The sequence below is a fragment of the Pleurodeles waltl genome, chromosome 11, assembly GCF_031143425.1.
Source record: "Pleurodeles waltl isolate 20211129_DDA chromosome 11, aPleWal1.hap1.20221129, whole genome shotgun sequence".
NCBI classification, from domain to species: Eukaryota; Metazoa; Chordata; class Amphibia; order Caudata; family Salamandridae; genus Pleurodeles; species Pleurodeles waltl.
Window position 1 is genome coordinate 210090427 of NC_090450.1, and position 21909 is coordinate 210112335.

The following is a 21909-nucleotide window of genomic DNA, read 5'->3' on the forward strand; positions in this document are numbered from 1 at the left end:
CAAGTCCATTGGCTGTGGCCATAAAGGTATGATATTTTGATGCTTTGTGTTCAGATGCTCAAGAAATTCTTTAAATCTTTTACTGTTGAAGGGTACGCCATTGTCAGACTTTACAATGGCTGGTATGCCCCATGTCTCAAAGATGCCATCACGTTTTTTGATTACTCTTTCATGGGTCGTGAATGAGAGATCTTCAACTAAAGAAAACTTGAGTATTCATCTACATCCACCATAAAGTGATGTCCATTATCAAGTGAACCGAAGAAATAGGTGGCTCTTCTTTCCCAAGCATATTTAGACAGTTCTGACATGTTCAGAGTATGTTGAATAACCATGTTTGACAGGGAATTGCATATATGACAGGCCTTGAGCTCCTATTCAACTCTTTCATCTAACTATGGAAACCAAACTCGGTCTCGGAGAGCTCTCTTTGTGGCAACAATACCGCAATGTCCTTCGTGAGCCACTTCAATCACTTTTTGTCTCAGACTCTCCAGAATCTGGATCCTCGATCCTCACAATATGAAGCCTTCCTGAGTTATCGACACTTCATCTAGGACAATGTTTTGTATTTTAGATTTTTTGATATTCACGCTTGTTGCTGAGAGGTTGAATGTGTTTGTTCCATTACTCATGTGGAATTAAGGGTCATAAATATCCTGCATTTTACTGGTCACAAACCTTTTGCGACCAGTAAAATTCATTTTGGTAAGTATGAATTCCAATTTGCGATTCAGTAATATGTTACTTAATCGCAATTTGGAATTGCTAATACATACCGATTCAGTATTAGGAAGGGGTGTGTTCATGGCACCCCTTCCTAATACTGAATCAGAGGGGCATGCAAGAATGTTTTGCAACCGCAACGTGATCGCGAAATATTCCCATTTTATCACCATCTTCAAGTAGGAGGTAAGCCATTTGCAAATGGGAAGGGTCCCAAAGGGACCCCTTCCTCTTTGTGAATGGTAGCGAAAATGTTTTTTAAGAGTAGGCAGTGGACACAGGGAGCATTGCCTACTCTTAAAAAAATAAAAGAAAACTTTTCATTTTTCTTTTTTTAAAGATATCTCATTTTCCTTCAAACTAAACTGGCTACATTTTAAACAAAAGATTGCTTAATTTAAAGCAGTCACAGACATGGTGGTCTGCTGACCCCAGCAGGCCACCATTCCCGTGGTTTTTGTGTTTCTTAATGGGTCTCCAAATCTGAGCTACCGCTTTGTGGTCTAGCTTTAATGCATAGATGCATACTATGATACTACACATTACTGGGACATTATCACTGGGTGGGACTGCATGAATACATAAAGAAAGGCGCTGAAAAGGAATGCTAACTCACTGATATGACTTCCTACTACTAGCACTATCTTATTTTTGGTGACATGAGCTGCATGGCTTCTTAAATAATCAGCTCAAACTTGCACCAATGGGTACAATTAGGAAGCGCTGACCGAGCTCCTGGCTAGTTCAAAATGGATCAGATAATATTCGTAGTAACATAAACTTAACTTACCCTTGAGAGTCAGCACTGCTATTAGAAAAAACATTTAGCATTGTTGATCACAAGCAACAAATAAATAACTATTTATTTAGGGATCACTGAAACCTTTACGCCCAGCAGGTCCAGCAGGTCCTGCTTGCGGTCCAGTATGTCCATCCAACAGTGCGTCAACTGCTGATGGGTGTGCTGGACCCCAGTGTACCAATGCACACACCTGCTCCCCTTCCCCCACAGCAGTCGACGCTCCCAAAGAGCGGAACCACTCCTAGGCCTGCTGCCAGCATGGAGGGGAGGTTGTGCTACACAAAAAAACGCAAGTGCTGCCACCTCTGTATCAGTGAAAATGGGGCAAGGCTGCACCCCTTGGTGGCACAGACATCAGCAAGGTAAGCGCCTAGAAGCTACACTGACACTGTCACTCACTCTGCTGCCCTGCCCTTCGGTGGTGCTAGGTGGAAAAAAGAAAGGGGTAGAAATAGAAGGAAGGAAAACATTAAAAATAAAGAAGTAAAGGAAAAAGCAAAAATAAATTAATAAAATATTCCAAAAAAGTCACAAAAAGCGCCCAGAAAAATGACAGAAATGTAAAATACACAAACACAAAGACACACACTAATGAAATAAAGGAAAATGAGGGGTGGATAATTTAGAAAGGGTGGGATTGAAAAGATTAAGGGTGGATTAAAGTTAGACTCAACACCATGAATAGAGAGATAGAGAGAAAACAAAAGTATGGCGCTCATGCAAACTGTGTGGGGCTGTTAGCGCGACATTTTCAGAGCAAGAATGTTAATTGCACTCCTGAATGTGAAAAACGTGGCACGGATGGGCACGCTGAGCAATTCCCCTTGCTGGCAGAATTCGGCAGAGCTCATGGAGTTTTTTAACCACTTCTCAGGATTCCATGTAGTAGAACCCCAGGAGCTCCGCCCACACCTAAAATAAGCACCAGAGCATTCCAGAAGCAACATTCGATGCACACCCACAGGCCAAAAGGCAACATCAGTTGAATCAAATAGATACTAAACTAATTCAATTATCACCTAAATTATCATCAAACAGTTATTCCACCTCAGTAACAAGTGAAAGTGAAGAAAGTGATTGTGCCATGTTGATGTTTACCTCAAAGAAACGTGCACATGTAGGACTGGTCACATGTGAAGAAAAATTCCAGTTGAAGAAAAGTTGACATGCCAAAGCAACAAAATCTTACAAACACTGTCCAAAGATTACATTGATAATAAATGGATGTTCAATGACTTCCATTATCAACACTAGTGCATCAATAAATGTGATGCCTGAAGAGAAATACAATGAACTGTCTCCATTACTGCCAGTTATGCCATCAAATACCAAAGTGTATACTTGGGCTGCATCGACGCCCATGAAAAGTAAAGGTTAATTTATACAGACAGTCAAGCATAAGAAAATGAAGGCACGAGAACCGATCCATATGCTTCAAGATACAGTGGCCAGTGCCTGTTTGCTCAGTTGCAACACGGCTGTTGATATGGGACTGATTTCTGAGAATTAATATGAAAGCTCATCATAAAATAGTAAGTAAATTCCCTTCATTGTTTCATGGTTTAGGAAAGTTAAAGACTATGAAAGTAAATTACATATTAATGAGGATGTCCGTCCTGTTGCTCAGAGGCATAGACAAGTTGCTTTTCATGTACAAGAAGCTGTTGAAAAAGAACTTGAATCATTACTTAAGCATTATATTATTGAGTGTTGCACTGGTCCAACATCATGGTTTTCTCCCATAGTAACAATGTCCAAAAAGTACAATGAAGGAGGTGTGCGCATATGCATTGACACGCACCAGACAAACAAAGCAATTGAACGAGAACGACATCCAGGGACATTGCTGATATGATAATGCAATTGAATGGTGTCAAGGTCTTCTCTCAACTTGATTTGAAAAAAGGCTATCATCAATTTAAAATTGAAGAAAGTTGCAGGTCCATTACACCCTTTTCTACAAATGTTGGTTTGTTTAGATACAAAATACTTAAGGCCTGATTTAGAGTTTGGGGGATTTGGGGATTCCATCACAAATTATATGCTATGGAATAGTAATACGGAGGACAGGATGTATGTCATGTTTGTGACAGGGTAACCCATCCGTCAAACTCTATATCAGGTCCTTATTTTTGCTGTGCCAGCAGCTGCAGAACTTTTTCAAGATGTGATTCAATGCATCATGCAGCCTGTTGTGAATGCATTTTATTATAGCAATGACATATTGTTTTTCAAAGGTACATAGCAGGACCATGATAGAGCTCTCGGACAAGTATGTGAAATAATTATGTAAAGGATCTTAATCCTGTTGACTAGTTTTTAAGAGTGCCTATACAAGGTCACATTACTCCATCTAAGATGGCTGAGGCCTATAATTACTTCATTGTCAAGTCAAGCACACCAGCTGCTGTATTGTTAGCCCAGATTGTCACTGCCACGAGTCATGATAGCGACCTGCTGATGTTAAAAGACATAGGACCATATGTACCTCTATTAGAAATAGTGATTACCTGATTGTGATTCTCTGTGAATTGCAATAAGGTAATTGCTATTGCCAAGGTATGAAACTCCATGAGTTTCATTTAGTGTTTCCTAACGGGTCGCAAAGCGACCTAACTCATCAATATTAAAGCGGTAGCTTAAAATTTATGACCCATTAAGAAACACAAAAATCACAGGGATGGTGGCCTGCTGGGTTTAACAGACCACTATGTCTGTGACTGCTTTAAATAAAGCAATCTTTTGTTTAAAATGCAGCCAGTTTTCCTTAAAGCAAAATGGGATGTTTAAAAAAAAAGAAAAATGAAAAGTTTTCTTTTAATTTTTAAGAGTAGGCAGCGGTCCCTGTATCCACTGCCTGCTTGTAAAAACATTTTTGATAGGAGATAGGAGCTGGACTACAGTGGCAGAGGTTGGACTTTCATTGAACCTTAGTTGGGCTTTTGTTGGAGACAGGACAATATTTTGGGAGAGCAGGGTGGGCTTGTTGTGGATGGAAAGAGTGGGTTTTCTATCTGTAAATAATAAAAGGGGAATAATTTATTATTCTTTTTTTATGCCTCAAATCTTTATTTTGGTGTTTTAGTTTATACTGCTGTCTTTTAAGGTAGCCTGTATTTTTTAAATCTGCTTAAAAAGTGTATGCCAGTTAGTTATACCCTTGCTGTATTGCCCTCTGTAACTATATTGACCACTGGGGAGATTGCCATTGCCTATTTTGCCTACAAAAAAGTAGATATACACAAACAACATCTTCTTCATCAGAAGATAATTACTAACTAAATTGCTTCCTCAGTCTTCTGCCTGCAGAGTTTTGACAAGGGGACATATTAAGGAGGTGGTAGTACCAGCAGCAGGCTAGCACGCTAACAGGGAAGACACAAGGTACCACTCCCACCTATGCGAACTCTAACTGTAGGATTAATCAAAGGATTGTCCTTCATTGTCAACAAGATTGAAAGAAGACACGTTAGTGGGCTATATGATATCATAACTTTAAAAAGATTGAGACCAGGCTACTACATCCTCCTACTTGCCAGGTGATAGCAGCCTGGCCACAGCGCCAGAGGCTACTCTGCAGTCGTATGCCCAGCCATGGGTCCCTTGCTTGCTGGGCCACTGGATAAAAGCTAGCCTGGTGGATACCCCGAAGCCGGTCCCAGAATGCTTGTTTCTGGTCCAAGGAAAACATGGTCTGGCAGTTCAGACTGGTAAGTTCCCATGGGGAGAAGGGTAAAGACTAATTTGCAAATGGCTGGGTCCAAACTGGGTGGCATGGTGATCAAAAGAACAATGGCTTAACCCGGATCTGTGACTGGGTTGAGTGTTTGAAAAGTTTCAGCACTCTGTGTAATGTCTTCGTGTGTAATTAAAATGACTAGTCTGGTATCTGAAGAACCAGAAAAAAGGAGTTGACCCTGCAGGTAAATTTTGCTTTGTTTGAAAGGCCAATCACTTTCAATAAAAATCATTACCCACCAGCCCCAAAACATTTCAAATCATTGAAATCAAGTTTACAAATGTGTTCAACTCCTTCCCTCACTGCCTGCCACCACATATATCATCAATCATCGATCACAGTAACTCAACATATCATCATTTATTTGTGAAATAGTTAGTAGTTGCCTCTTCCAATCCAAGCACAGTGGTAGGTACACTATTGTATCTCATCTGTGATGCAAATAACACATTGGAATTTGGTATTGGCACTGGCAGTCTTTTACTCAATGTTCTTCTGGGGCAGCCATTCTAGGTGAAGTAAAAATGGATGAACAATGACATCTGAAGGAGGCAGGCATTGTCTTCAATATCCTGAAGGGATTGTGGAGGCCTCTTCACTACACACTAGTCTAACTCCAATCCAGCCATATATGTGACTAAAAATGATGGTGCAGCATAAATCCAACATAAACATAATGTTCAGCTAGTGATTATTTTTTTTTGTAAAGAAAGACGTTCAATGAGAAATAATTAAAAGGTTCTATGGCGTCACTGGCATACTCAATCCTGAGAGTTGGTCCTCAAACTGAGGTGGTTCACTCAGATGTTGGTCAACTAACACACCTGATTCTGACCAATCCTCCTCCTCCCCCTCCTGTGGTATTTCGGGAACAATGTAGTCAGGAGTATAAAATGTTGTTCATATTGATCATGGTCAATCTCTCCAATTTTAAGTGGAGAGACTGGTCACTTTTTCACTGTAACAACTTCCACCAGCTGCACTGAACACATGCTCAGCAGATACACTGGCTACAAGACAAGCCAGATATGTTTTTGCCAGAATGCTGAGCTGTGGCCATTGGTGCATTTTCCAAAACCAATACCTCAATGGGTTTTGATCCACATACACCTCTTTTGAGTCATCCAGCTACTCCTGGAACAACCTCTTAATGGCTATTGGTGCTGTCACTTGCTTGACTTCTTTTGCCTTTGCCTCTGCACTGGACAAAAGACCTGCTACTTGAAACCAAGCCAATGCAGAGGTTGGGTCTTATTCTTCTGTTGCTGTTGTTGCCGGTGTTCTTGTTTCTGGTGTTGGTGCTGCGAGACATGTCAACCTTCTCTGGAAGTTGAAATCTGCACCCCAAAACCACGGCATGGAACTCTAAATTCCAGACGTTTTTCTTCCAGTTCTCCAGCTTGGTCAAAAATGTACCTCTTGTATTTTGAAACATCCCCTACAGAAAAAGAAATGAAAGTAGGACAATTATTTTTTTAAAGTGTGGATCAAGTAGGGTGGCACAGATGTATTCTTTAAATGAGATAATGCCATTTGCAGCCTTGGATTACAAGTCAAGTGATAGCTAAAGTTCTCAACCAAGGCATGCGCTTCTGTATTTTTATTCACACCTCCAAGTTTGAACCTTTCAGACACCTTCTGTAGCTGGTCCTGTAGCAGATGCTACAACTGAATAGCTTGGCCCATCATACTGGCCTCCTTGCTAACTTCCCATGGGAAAACCTCAAAAGGGAGCAGCATCTGTGTCAGGCATTTGACTAGGCCCCATTTGTCCACATCCATGGTCATAGCTTTTCCAATTACATCCCCTCCGCTTTGAATGACATAGGGCCTCATTATGACCCTGGCGGCTGGCGGTAAGCTGGCGGTAACACCGCCAACAGGCTGGTGGTGTTACTCCAGCTATTATGACTGTGGCGCAATAGCCACGGCCATACCGCCGTCCCCTCCACTATACCGCCAGGCTTTCGCCTGGTGGTCATAATCCCCAGGGCCGCTGTCCTGGGGATTATGAGTCCCCGACCGCCAGCCTGGCCACAGCGGTAAACACCGCTATGGAAAGGCTGGCAATAAAGGGGACTTGGGGTGGCCCTGGGGGCCCCTGCACTGCCCATGCACTTGCCATGGGCAGTGCAGGGGCCCCCAGGCATAGCATATGGGGGATAGGGTGCATTGGAGGGATGCTGTGGGCCAGAGGATGGGGCCTCCAAGGAACTCCACTGACCAGGAAACCATCTCTCAAGTCCTGGGAGCATGCCGAAGTTGCCAGGACAGGATGGGCAAAATAATCACCATGTTGAGGGTCAATCAAAGGCTGTAGAGGGAATACTACCGGAAAGTCATGCAGCAGTGGCAGGCACAAAATGCCCACATGGCTTCCATTGCAGGGCTGCTAAGGGACATCAACACCACCATGACTGGCTTCTCAAAACACCATCAGGTCCATTCCACTAGCAACGTAACATCTGCCCCTTCTACATCGGCGGCAGCTAGGAAAATGGAGGCCCTGCCAGTGACACATGCCTCAGACATCCCTCCCTCTGTAGCTGAAGAACCTCCCCGCAAACGTGGACGCCCACCCAGACATCCATCTGGAGCAGATGCCAAACCAAACCCACTGCCGGGAAGTGAACCTCTCCTGATTTGTCACCCTTGTGTGCCACTGAGATACCCTTTAGACTGTTAGTATTCTGATATTGTAGGAAAGTAGCCTCTTTCTAGCATGGTTACCCCCACTTTTGGCCTGTTTGTGAGTGTGTGTCAGTGTGTTTTTACTGTGTCACTGAGATCCTGCTAATCAGGACCCCAGTGCTCATAGACAAAAACCTATATGTCAGTGTGTTTTGCCTGTCTCACTGGGATCCTGCTAGCCAAGACCCCAGTGCTCATAGTTTGTGGCCTAATGTGTATGCCTGCGTAGTGCCTAAATGTGTCACTGAGGCTCTCCTAATCAGAACCTCAGTGCTTATGCTCTCTCTGCTTGTAAATTAGTCATGGTGGGCCAGTGTCTTCATTTACCAATTTCAATTGGCATACTGGACCCCCCTTATAAGTCCCTAGTATATGGTACCTAAGTACCCAGGGCATTGGGGGTTCCAGGAGATCCATATGGGCTGCAGCGTTTCTTTTGTCACCCATAAGGAGCTCAGACAAACCCTTACATAGGACTGCCATTGCAGCCTGCGTGAAATAGTGCACACACTATTTCACAGCCATTTTCACTGCACTTAAGTAACTTATAAGTCACCTATATGTCTAACCTTCACTTGCTGAAGGTTAGGTGCAAAGTTACTAAGTGTGAGGGGACCCTTGCACTAGCAAAGGTGCCCCCTCATAGTTCAGGGCCATTTCCCCAGGCCTTGTGAGTGCGGGGACGCCATTACACGTGTGCACTACATATAGGTCAATACCTATATGTAGCTTCACAATGGTAACTCTGAATAAGGCCACGTAACATGTCTAAGATGATGGGATTGTTCCCCCATTCCAAATCTGGTATGTGGGAGCCAATTCCATGCATCATGGGGTCTCCACCATGGACCCCCAGTACTGCCAAACCAGCTCTCTGCGGCTTGCACTGCAGCTACAGCTGGTGCCACCTCACAGACAGGGTTCTGCCCTCCTGGGTCTGAGCTGCCCAGTCCCAGGAAGGCAGAACAAATAATTTCCTTTGGAAATAGGTGTTACAGGCTGGGGAGGGGTAGCCTCCCCCAGCCTCTGGAAATGCCTTGAAGGGTACAGATGGTGCCCCTTCTTGCATAAACCAGTCTACACCGGTTCAGGGACCACTTCTCCCTTGCTCTGGTGGGAAACTGGGCAAAAGAAAGGGGAGTGACCACTCCCCTGTCCATCACCACCCAGGGTGGTGCCCAGAGCTCCTCCAGTGTGTCCAAGACTTCGGCCATCTTGCTTTGCAAGATGTGGGGGCACTCTGGAGGCCTCTGAGTGGCCAGTGCCAACAAGTGACAACAGAGACCCCTCCTGATAAGTCCATACCTGATAAGGTAGCCAATCCCCCTCTCAGGGCTACATAGGGTCTCTCCTGTGGGTTCTCTTCAGATTCTGCTTGTAGGTTTCCTTCAGGAATCCTCTGCTACAACTTCAGACTCTTCTGACCTTGGATCAACCACAGCCTGCTCCAAGAAACGCTGTAAGTGCAACAAAGTGTCTACAAGAGAAACCTTTCTTCAGCAACCTCAGCTCCAAGTCAGCAACTGCAATAGTTTCAATGATGTGCATGCTCTGGGAACTGCCTGTCTTCATTCTGCACCAGAAGAACTGAAGAAATCTCCAGTGGAGTGACAGAGTCACTCCCCTGCTCTGAGCAGGCACCTTCTAAGATGACGACCGGTACCCTGGGACTCCTCTCACAATGAAGAGCATACTCCTAAGGACACAGAGGGTGGACATCATCTACATAAACTGTGCTGAGGTCCTGCTGATGCAATTTGGAGGAGGTAAAACCTTGCCTTCCCCAAAAACTACAGTACCCCTGTTTGCTGTGTCTACTTCGCCTCCTGAGACCTCTGTGCACTCTTTGCAAAATTCCTTCATACACAGCCTGGCCCAGGTCCCCAGCACTCCATCCTGTGATGCTCAACTTGCTGAGTGTTTCTCCGGCGGCGTGGGACCTTCTTTATGCTTTACTGCATCAACCGCATTTTGCACCTCCATTGAACCCAGATCCTGCGACTCCTGGGGGTTCTGGCTGGCATCCTGAGGACTCTCTAAAGTGCTGAGTGCCCCGTTTTCTTCATCGCACAGAGTTGAGGCCTCCATGTCCCCCCTGGGTCCACCCAGTGCCATTTTGATAAAAACACACTTTTGTCATGGCAGGGTCTCCTGTCCTCCTTGGACCTTCTTTTGACTTCTGGACTTGGTCCCCTTCCTTTTTAGGTCTTCAGGTCCATTAATCCAGCAGTTGTTCTTTGCAGACTAGGTTAGCTGCTGCAAAATCCCAAAAATGTGATGTAGTGTGTCCTATGGAAACGTGCAGTACTTTATTCCTGCTTTTCTGGGCTCTGGAGTGGGCTAATTTACTTACCTTTCCTGTATTCTTACTCTCCCAGTGATTCTGCACACACTATACTTGTCTAGGGGGGAACTCGTGATTCACATTCCACTTTTTTAGTATATGATTTGTGTTGCCCCTAGACCTATTTTCTCCCATTGCATTCTATAAGATTTCCTACTGTTTGCATTGTTCTATGACTATTTACTTGTCTAATTTTGGTGTCTAGTGTATATATTGTGTATAATACTTACCTCCAGAAGGAGTATTGTCTCTAAGATACTTTTGGTACTGTGTCACCCAAATAAAAACCTTTATTTTTGGTAACACTGAGTATTGTCTTTACTTGTGTGTAAGTACTGTGTAACTATAAGTGGTATTGCATGAGCTTCGCATGTCTCCTAGTTCAGCCTAAGCTGCTCTGCTATAGATACCTCTATCAGCCTAAGCTGCTAGAACACTACTACTTCACTAATAAGGGATAACTGGACCTGGTATAAGGTGTAAGTACCCAAGGTACCCACTACAAACCACGTCAGCCTCCTACATATTTGCACAATAAATCACAATTGATCACAGCTACTGTATATGCGTCTTTTATAATACATCAACAACTGTCATGCTTGCCAACTATGGTCTGGGTATGCCCCCTGCGTCGAACAGCCAGTGTAATGGTCATCAGACGTAGGCTCCCTCAACTGGAGACACATGACAATAGAAATGTCACAGGACAGATGCCAGAGAGGTTGACATCCAGGGCAACACAATAATATAGTCAGTATTCCAATCTGCAAATGGAGCATGACTGAGAGTACCATCAGGATGGAAGGCATGGTGGCATACATACCCATACCCCTACCATAGCTACATGACTACAAATCCCATGGGACACACAAAGAACATCACTGAGGAACCCAGTACGTTAACCATAGATTAACATTATATATTTACCTGCACTTTGGACAGCAACGTCAGAATACAAACACAGCTAGGTCCCATAGTCATCACAAGTGCCCCACCAATTGTGAAGCCAGAGGCCATGATTCTATCATCACACATGGGCCACAAACTTCAACTGACACATAATACACCATTTCACATTCTCCCAACCCCACTGGTAATAGGAAAGGACTAAGCAGTCACAGGCCCACTTGTATAAAGGAAGTACTAACAAGGTACCATCCCATTGTAACAATATCCATTTTACCAGCTATCTGTCAGGTGCACCTCTCATGTCTGTCAGCAATTCCAATTGGCTACTCACAACGAATACCTCAAGCCTAGGTTGCATAGCCAAATACTGAAATCGCAATTTCAGTGAGTGGAATGAAAAGAGAATAGGAGAGTGCAAGAAACATACCTCAATACTGAGTTGTCCATAACAAAAGTGTATGTTAGGATCAGATGTAACAATACATGATGTAGCAGTCCATATTGTACTGTACACTTTAAAGTCTATTGGTCTGCATCCACAATCAAACATTGGCTTTGGAGCTCATGACACCCCAACTGATGAATCAAGTCAGGAGGTGTAATGGCAGCCATCTACTTCAAGTTGTGTAAATCTGCACACCAAAAGGTCCGCTTCACATACCTGTATGTCAGTGGAAGTGCTGATTGATGAGATCTACCCGATAGTCACCTGCTCCTTTTTCCTCTGGCTCTTCATCAATTGCCATATCAGAATTTCCAGCCACTGGTCCTGCTGCCTCCCCCTCATCTGCTATCAGTGGTATCTGACGTCTCAGGTCCAGATTGTGGAGCATGCAGCAGGAAACAATTATTTGGCATACCTTGTGTGGCGAGTAGATGAAGGCTCCTCCCGATCGGTCCAGGCACCCGAATCTTGCCTGCAGAAGCCCAAATGTCACTTGATTACACACCTTGTCCTTCTGTTGGCATCATTGTAACGGAGTGCTCCTGACGTGTCTAGTACCTCAATGGTGTCAACAGCCAATGATGGTTTGGATAGCCTGAGTAACCTGTGCACACCATGGTTGAACATTTCATAAATATGTCCCGCGACTGGCTATATTTTGATGACAGGTGACATGATACAAAAAAACACACTACAATGCAAACTTACCAAGTAGCCAGGCCCTCTCTGTTTGTAGTTGTGCCATCAGATGTGGGACATTGCAGTTCCACATGATGTAGGAATCATTCAAAGATCCTGGAATCTTGGCTGTGACTTGTGAGATATGCTGGTCTACCAGACACACCACCTGTAGGTCGATTGAGTGGTAGTTTTTCCTGTTCCCATACACCTGTTCATTGGCACTGCGATGGACCAGGGCTACACGTTTTTTATCAATGGCTCCTACCACATGCGGAATATGTCCTATCTCATAAAAGTCTGCCTTCAAATAGGCCAAATCCTCTTGTTGGGGAAACCTGATGTAGCTGTCCAGGTGTTTAAAAAATGCACAAAGTACATCCTTTAACACCAGACTGCACATGGGCTGAAGCAACATCACAAAACAAAATAAAATGATGGACGGAGTGTTGAAACTTTTCAAATACTCATCCCCAGTCACAGATCTGGGTTTAATCCATCATTATTTTGCTTGCCACGTCACCCCAGTTTGGACCCAGCCATATGCAAATCAGTCTTGACCCTGTTACCCATGGGAACAGTCCAGTCTGAACATAGGCTGAGACATCCTTGCTGTTAAGGTGACAGTATTCTGAAAGGACCCTGTGACCAGGAAGTGTAGCACTGACAAGACTTGAACACTGGGAGGTATGCCATAGGGATTGCAAATGCACATATGAAACTAATGTTAGTGTACACGTGTGTAAGACTTAGCTGTTGTGCACTAATCACCCATATGTTTTGGATTCTCCCAATATCTACCCATGACCTATGTACCTCATAGTAGCTCTACATAGTTCTCACCATATATAGTCCCTCAACACATCATTTTGTTACATTTGGCACAATATGTTACACAACCATGATGGCACTACTTATGTTTACGGATACACAAAATTTTGGGGGAGTAAGTGATTGACGCAGATAAGTAAGCACATCGATCGATAAATGTACCAAATGGCAGGCACCTGACCTACTGTAGTGAACAGTTGGAAGGGACCTCAGTCCACCGGCAGAAGTCGTCTTGGCGGTAGGCGGACTCAACTGCTGTGCAACTTGCCATTGGTTAACATTGCTGCCTTTGGCCGACTTGGGCCAATGACGATGACCATCGGCCGTGACGGTCCTGTAGGTGGCGGCAGTGACCGCAATTTTCTGCAGTATTGCTCACTTAACTCCTGACCCTATTGCTAGCAAGACCTCCACAACATGAGCTGCTGTGTACTTCCTCTGGGAGCCACCATGCCGTGTCCTCAGGTGATAGGGCCCCTGCCTTCATCCCGGAAGAGCTTGAGAGGCTAGTGGAGGAGGTCCTACCCTTGTATGAACAGCTATATGGGGCACTAGAGGAGCAGGTGAGGCCAATGCCCTAGCCATGTGTGATAGGTGTTGTGTGTGAAATTGCGTCGGGCATGTGAACTTGTGAGGGTGTAGATGCATGCAAATGGCATAATGTGAAGGTGTGTGAGTGGAGAGGATGGGTATGTGTGCCTACTTGCTGTGACTGGTGTGTACTGACCACTCCTACTGGTATGGTGCATGTGTACATGACTTTCTATTTTTGTCTGTGTCATCCATGCAGGTCAACGCCCATCAGAAGAAGGGGACTTGGCGTGACAACGCCAGCAAGTACAGACCCTAGGGGTCCACAGCCAGCGGAGCACCCATTCTAGAAAGCGGTGGGAGGACCTGAGATGCTGGACCCGGAAGACTGCTGAGGACCAGCTGGGGATGTCCTCCAAACAAGGGAAGGGTGCCCGTCGGACCCTGACCCCCCAATGGTCCGCATTTTGGCAGTGGCCTACCCTGAGGTGGATGGGCATTTGAGGGCAGGACAGCAGCAACAAGGGGGTAAGTACTGACTGCATCCTTGAACTTGGCTCTGGTAGTATGGTGTTTGCTGTCACACTTTTGCAGCTGTAACAATGCAGTGGATGCTACATATATGTAGACCAGTGGGAATACATAGTACTCACATTTCCTGACTACTAGATGGAGATCTGGCATTAGGGTTGGCCATGTGCATATTTAGATTACCTTTGTCAAGGTATATCTATGACTGCATGTGGAGATGAACAAATTGCATTGCCACATGTGTGACTCCACCGAGCCATATATTTGTATGTAAGCTGCTGTATCTTCCTACCCATCTAGTATTTCCAGGTCCATACATCTGAATATGTGAATATGTAGCTCCAATGTGTCAGACCACTCCCATCTGTATAGATCACCTGTATTTGCTACTGAGTGCCTGACATATTTGGTACAGGGCCTAATTATCTTTTGTCCTGGTACAGGACTTGACTCCATGTGAGGCTGACATCTCAATCATTCAACATATGTGGCCAGTATAGGACTGTACATATGTGTTTATGGAGGTGTTCCCATTGTCCCTTAATATTCATACTATGGGTATGTGAAGGTTGTAACAGAAGGACATCCAACTATGGCTGTCTGATTGTTTATATTTGGCCTTACCATGCATTTCCATGTAATTCGGCCGTAGGCAAATCACTATTATCCCAATACCCTTGTATTAGAGGAGGTAAGTGATTAGGCTGTCCTACCCTTTGACAATATGCAATGTCCATGCTATCAGTGCCAATGGCCTACCAATACTAGTGCAACATATGGTATTAGCTGCGTACATCATGTCACAATGATTACTTGGGAACAGATGTTATTAAGTGTGACAATCATTGCCATGCTTAGCCTAGCTGATGTGGACAGAAAATAGTTTTGGGTCACTCCTTAAATTGAGATGTTATGATTTGGCTGAAATACTTTATGTCATACAGGTGTTGTTGCTGTGGGATATGTTATAAGTGCAATGGCAGTTGTGTAGGATGTTGTATTCATCATGTGTACTTGTCTTTTCAGTAGGATGTGCGTGTGTTGTCTGGACTTAGGTACAGGTTATCACATGTCAGGAATGGTGTGAGTGATGTCAGTTTACTCATGTTGTCATGTTGTGGAACTTTATCTGCACGTCAGGTGGAATGTTATGTGCTGTATTATGATTTATTTGGCTGACCTTTGTTTCGTTGTTCTTACACTGCTCTCTGTGGTTGTCAGTGGATGTATCATGTGTGCTATGTAGACCACTGTAGTTGTACATGCATGTATGATGTGATATGTTGCATATGTGTATAGTGACTGTAGATATTCCTCTGGGATTTGGTACATGTAGTGACAAGACTGTTCCCCAGACATGGATTCTAAACATCAGATGGCACCTGTATGGGACTGCCACATGCTGTGTCTTCATCAGAGATTGTATCCATTATGGCATATATGTACAGGGAGTTCAGCTAGGCATGTGATTAGAATAGCAGGTACTGGGTCGTCTGTGAATAGAGTTGCCTTTACTTGCATGGGACATGACTTTGGACATGGACTGGTCAGGTGTTGAATCTCAACATGCATGACATGGTGTGACCAGTCACTGCTTTTCCTAAAGATGATAGGAGTATGGAGAGTTATGACCAGTATTAAGATGGAATTTCAGCTTTAGCCAGGGGATGGTGAGCATGCTGACATAGCTTTACAGTTGATTTGATTGAATTCTACAGTTCTGCTGCCTTACATAGATTATGATGTTGGTGAGAGAGATGGTATAAAGGGGTGGATAGAAGTAACATGTTGTGACATGATGTAGGATATGTAGTCTTCTATATGGGATTTCCTAGCCAGGAGATATATACCTGCAGCTGTGCATGATGGAATGTGTGTATGTGAAGAATGTGATGAGCCTCTCTCTCTCCCTCTCTGTCCCTCCCTCCCTCTCCTTCTATTTGTGTGCATCAGCCTCAGCAGGCAAAGGAGACGGGGCATAGGCGAGTATAGATGCTGCTGACCACAGGACCCAGGGTGCTGATATCACTGACAGCGAGGGCCCAGTGGTGGGGAGGGCCAGGTGAGTGCCGGGGGGAGACAGGATCATCATCATCATCCTCCGAATCCTCTTCCAGTGGACACTCCCGGGCAGTGGTGGACCCATTGGGACCATGCCATCACCATCTTTGTCCACCACTCCCCTTACTACCACTGCCCTTCCTGTAGCTCCCCACCCAGTTGTCCATGCCCGCTCACCCAGGAGGGTGGGAATCTCCTTTGCCACAGGCATCTCTGCCCTTGCCCCTATCAGCCCTGCTGCCCTCAGTTAGGAGGCTTTTGACCTCCTGAGGTCGATCTCTGTGGGTCAGTCGACCATCGTGAATGCCCTCCAGGGACTGGAAACTTAAGTCCAACAGAGTAATGCATTCCTGGAGGGCATTCATGCTGCACTGGCTGGCCTACAGAGATCCTTTCAGGCTCTGGCCTCCACACTGACAGCAGCCAGTCACCCTTTGTCTTCTGTCCCCCCTCCACCTTCCCCTTCCCCGACTCCTCTTCCCTGACTCAGCCAAAGCACACAAACAGACAAGCATGCATCCTCCTCAACATTCAAGGGTACCGCTGACAAACACAAGCACCACAAGACCCACCACTGACATGCACACAAACAACACCCACCTGCAGACACACCAACAGTCACTACCTGCACTGACTCTCCCACCACCCCTAGCATCACAGACACAACAACGGACAAACCTGCAGACACCACAGCAACATTCAACGATCCAGCCACATCTCTTATCCTACCCTCAGTCAGCACAATAGCAGACATCTACCCCATTCACCACATCCACAGACTCCACTACCACAGACATTCCTACATGCAGTACATCCACCATGCATGCAGTCACCACCCCAACAGAGTCACTCATCCACCATAGCATCTCCCAGCACCTACGCCCCCTCCTCCCAAGACACATAAACACCCACACTCACACACCAAACAGACACCCAGCACCCACAAGCATAACTTACACACACACATGCACCAAAGACATTCACCAAAACATCTCTTACAACCACTCCCTCCACTCCCAAACCCTTTTGCCCTGACAGTCTCCATATGTCAAAGAAGGCTTTCCTCTCAGAGTTTTCCCTTTTCCCTAGTCCTTTCCCACACCGTGTTACCCCAAAACACTTTGTGTCCCTCCTCAAGTCCACCGTTCCACTTCCTAGACCTCCCCTGCCCACCCTGCAAGTACCCATGCCCCTCCCCTGCCAAGAAGTTGACCCTTCCCAAGAGTTCACAGTCCTCCCCATAGCCTCAAATTTAGCCCCCCTACCAAGCCCAAAGTTTTGTGTGGTGTGTGTGGTGGTTGTGCTACCAGTTGTGTCTGGGAAGCATGTGTGGGTGTGTGCATTGCATTCACCCGGCAATGATGGGTGTGTATTGTGTGATGGGCATGTATAAGTTGGGGACATGTATTTGTGTTGGTATTGTGTGTTGTGATTGTGTTGACATGTGTTATTTGCAGTGCTGTGTGTCTTTGTGTGGTTGTACTGTGTGCATGAGTGTGTGGTGATTGGTATGTCCTTCTGTTGTGATGTGTGTTTGTGGGATATGACATATGACCCATTGAATGGATGTGTGATTGTGGGTGTTCGTTCTCTGGTGTTGTTATGTTGTATTGGATGTATGATTTGTCAAGTGGAGATGTGTATTGTGGATGCTTAACAGTGCTTTTGAGGTGTGGCGGTTGTGGTGTAGTTCTGTCATTTGGTGGTGTTGTGTGTTGTTGTGTGTGACTGTGCCGGTGCTGTTTATCTGGGGGTTGTTGTGTGTTTTTGGCACGTGTGTGTGATGGCCATAGTATGTGCACTATTTATGTGCATGTGTGATTGTGGCTGTCTGTGAGTGTGCATGCCAGTGTGAGGTTATGTGTATGTGTCACCCTCGCCACCCGTTCCAGAAGCGTATGTTGTGTGTACATAGGTACATTGGCATTTTGCTACAGTGACAGGTAAGTGTGTGTACTCAGAGTTGCTGTCATCGCCGTCGCTGGTTGCAGAGTCTTTGGATGAGCAGTAGCAGCGGGAAGACTTGTAGTTCAGGTTCTATGGCAGATCCAGATGGGTATGTGTTCCTGAAGGTGAGTGTTTCCGTTTATGGAGCTTGTTTCCGCCAAGGTTTCCATGGAGGTGCTACCACGACAGAAACATTGGCGGCGGGCAGCCTCGTAATCTGTCAGGTGGCCTGCAGGTGGCTACCGTCATCCGCGGTGGCCTGACCGCACTGGCAGTGCCGGCTGTAGATTGGCTACATTCTGTTGGGAATACAGCCATGGTCATAATTTGGCAGTCTTCTCTGTCAGCCTGTAGATGGTATGACCGCCAGCACCAACATGATAGTCATGAGACCGACAAACTTGTAATGACCCCGTGTCTTCTTTTTTGAGAAAGTCGTGCACAACCAGGTTGATGCAGTGCGCTAAACACAGAACCCTGAAATAGCAACCTCTGCCATGGCCTTGACTGTGTTATTGCCACTGTCTATGGCAACAAATCAAATTAAGAGGCCTCAGAGTTGCAGCCATTCATACACCTTGCTGTTAAATTCCTCCAAAATGTTTGCACTTGTATGTGATTTCTCCATGGTGAAAATGTGTACTGTTGCGTTCTGCCCAATGCCCTTAAAATGTTCTTCAGGTCCAAGACCGGTAAATAGTTTTTGCTTTACCACCCACAAAAGAGATCCAGTGCACAGGGATGCACATGTAATCAGTTGTCTGAAAACTGGTCTACATGTCTGTCGTCAGGTAGATAGTATGGACAAAACTTTACTGCAAAGCTTGTCCAACCAATTGCAGCACATCATGATGCAGTGCTAGAACAGGAACTCTGGCAAAATATGTCCGACTTGGAACCTTCCATTTTGGGCAGATGGCTGCCACAAATTCTAAGATTCCCACTTCTTCCACAAAAAAAGTAGGATGTCCAGCGCTTACATTTTTGACAGCATCCCGTTGTGCAAACATGCCATTGAGTGGATGCGGTCATAGGGCCCCTCCTGCCTACATATGCCCATAATAGTAGCCTGGATTTGCTTCTTTTCTGGTGCCACTGACGCAGGCGACTTAGGCAATGGTAGACACAATGTGCATCATGGGGCAGTCACTGTATGCCATGGTGTCTCTATCTGACTCTTCTTTTGCCATTGTGAGGTTGCTGATGCAAGTGATTTTGGTGCATTGCTGGGGACAGGGCTGCTTTGCATGAGGATGTCACTCTCTTCTTTCTCAACTTTCACCATGATTTGACTAGTGATTTGACTAGTTATATCGGATGTTTCCTGGCTCTCCTCACCTCGACCACTCTCAGCAATTTTTGTAAGCTGCTCCTCCCACTGGATTGCATGGCATTTCTTTCTTATGGGTCATCTAGCCTCCAGTACTATAATGTGAAACAGGCTTACCTCGACGAAGACTTGCGTGGTAAATGGAGCATATTACAATGTTCTTCTGTTTGCTAAGTGTAAAAAGTCCCAAACTGGGGAGGAATACTTTCTTAGTGGGCTAATGCCTGAAGAAGAACTGGAGGTGGTGCAGGTCTCAGCTGGGGCCTTACAAACATGGGAACTGGCAGTGCTACCTCTGCCACATCCCTCAGGGCAGGTTGAATAGTCATGTCGCACTTCTCTGTGCCAACTTCCACAATGACTGACTCGTCGTCTTCATCCTCCTCATCATCCCATTCCATGCTTCTAAGACTTTCAGGAAATCTTCTTTTTCCTTGCTCTCCTGACGTCTCCCAAACTCTGCCTGAGGTCTACTGCATGTCCTTATCATTATCATCAGAAGTGGTGTTGGAGAAGATGGTGGAGTAGTCCCTTCCTTTTCCTTGCTGGAGATCTGAGAGCCAATGATTCTAGAAGAGGAGGTTCCTGCTTGGCAGGAAGCTCGACCTCCTGTTCTGCTCCAACTTCAGGAAGATCTACTGTTGGCTGTGGCTGCTGTCCACTTTGCTCCATTTCCTGAAATGATTGGGTACTACTTTGCGAAAGGGACAAATCCAATTTAAAGTCACTGCTCGTAGGCATCACCATGATTGTAGTGACTGACAGACATGTTTGGGATGGTGCTGTTGGTGCAGGAGGGCTGCTCTCTATTTCCTCCCTGGAGGCCGGTGTGGCAGACACACGTCTCCTTGAAAAGGTTGCGGTTGGCACGCAACTGGTGGAAAGCTGCTTCTTCTCACTGACCACTTTCTTGGGAGCAACTTTCTTTGGGGCCATCTTAAAGCTCTCAATTGGCAGTGGGACTAAGCTGCTCAAGTGGAAGCAATTGGAGGACTGCAATCACTGTACAGGCCTTCTCTTTGGCAGTACTGCATGTGATGTCTCTTCTTCTCTTGTGCAACTTAAAGCAACCAAGGAAGGAAAAACATGTATTTAGTGAAATTTGGCATCGTTGTTATGAGTTGCTAGGGCAGTCCGTGTAAGTCCAAATAAACAATAAGGTATGCTAATGAGAGTCTTGAACACGTCTTGTGAATGTTAGGGGTTTATTCTTTCAAAGTCACAATAGATCCAAAGAAAAACAGCCAACACGTGTTTCGTCATTTAGACTTTTTGAAGGCATATTTTGTTGTGGATGGATTCAAACTTAGTAAAGAATATGTTGTGTCAGAAATTATTCTATAACAAACTGACTGTCACATACTGGATAAATTAAAAACATTTGAAGGGAGATGGCCATGATAAGCCTTCCGTGTTCATGCCATGATGTGTGGTTGTTGTGTGCTCAAGACTCTCATTAACATACCTTATTGTTTAATTGGACTTGTGCGGACTGCTTTGGTGTGCCCTGGCAACTCATAACAATTATCGTGGTTGATAGTCCAGGGGAAATGGAATAATCATTTAAAAACAATGCTGCTGATGTGTCTGCAGTGCACTGTATCCAGGGTGCCCAGGAGGAAATGAAATTATACCTAAAGAAATTGAATGCTGAAGAGCGGATGGATGGATGGATGGATGGATGGATGGATGGGTGGATTGATGGATGGAACAAGGCAAAATGCAAAAACATTAAATAAATACATTTAAGAAATATATATACAAAATTAAACAAAAATGTTAATAAAATTTAAAAAAGTAAAATAAAAGTAAACAAATAAGAAATAAAAATTATAAAAAATGTAAAAGAAAATAAACACATTAAAATAGAATAATTGGAAAATTAAAATAATAAAATAAAAATAAAAAAATAATTAAAAAATGATCAATAATTGCTGATGTTTGTATGGGGGTATGAGAAGAAAGAAACCTATTGAGAGGCAAGGAAGTGCAAAATAAAAAATACAAACAAAGCATGTAATAATGTAAGCATTATTCATCAAGATCATATTTTTAGTGTACACACTCTTCAATGATCCCCAAGCAGTTATTAAACTGGTATCACATCCATCCATGCAAGCCTATGGCAAAGGCATACTGGCTGGATGCACAAAATGACCACCAGCCACATGGTCACACAACAGAGAGCAAAGATACATGGAGAACAAAGGCACACTGGCTGGATGCACAAAGTGGCCATCAGCAACATGGTCAAACAACAGCAGAGAGCAAATCCTATGGCAAAGGCACACTGGCTGAATGCACAAAATGACTGCCAGCCACATGGTAAAACAACAGCAGCAAT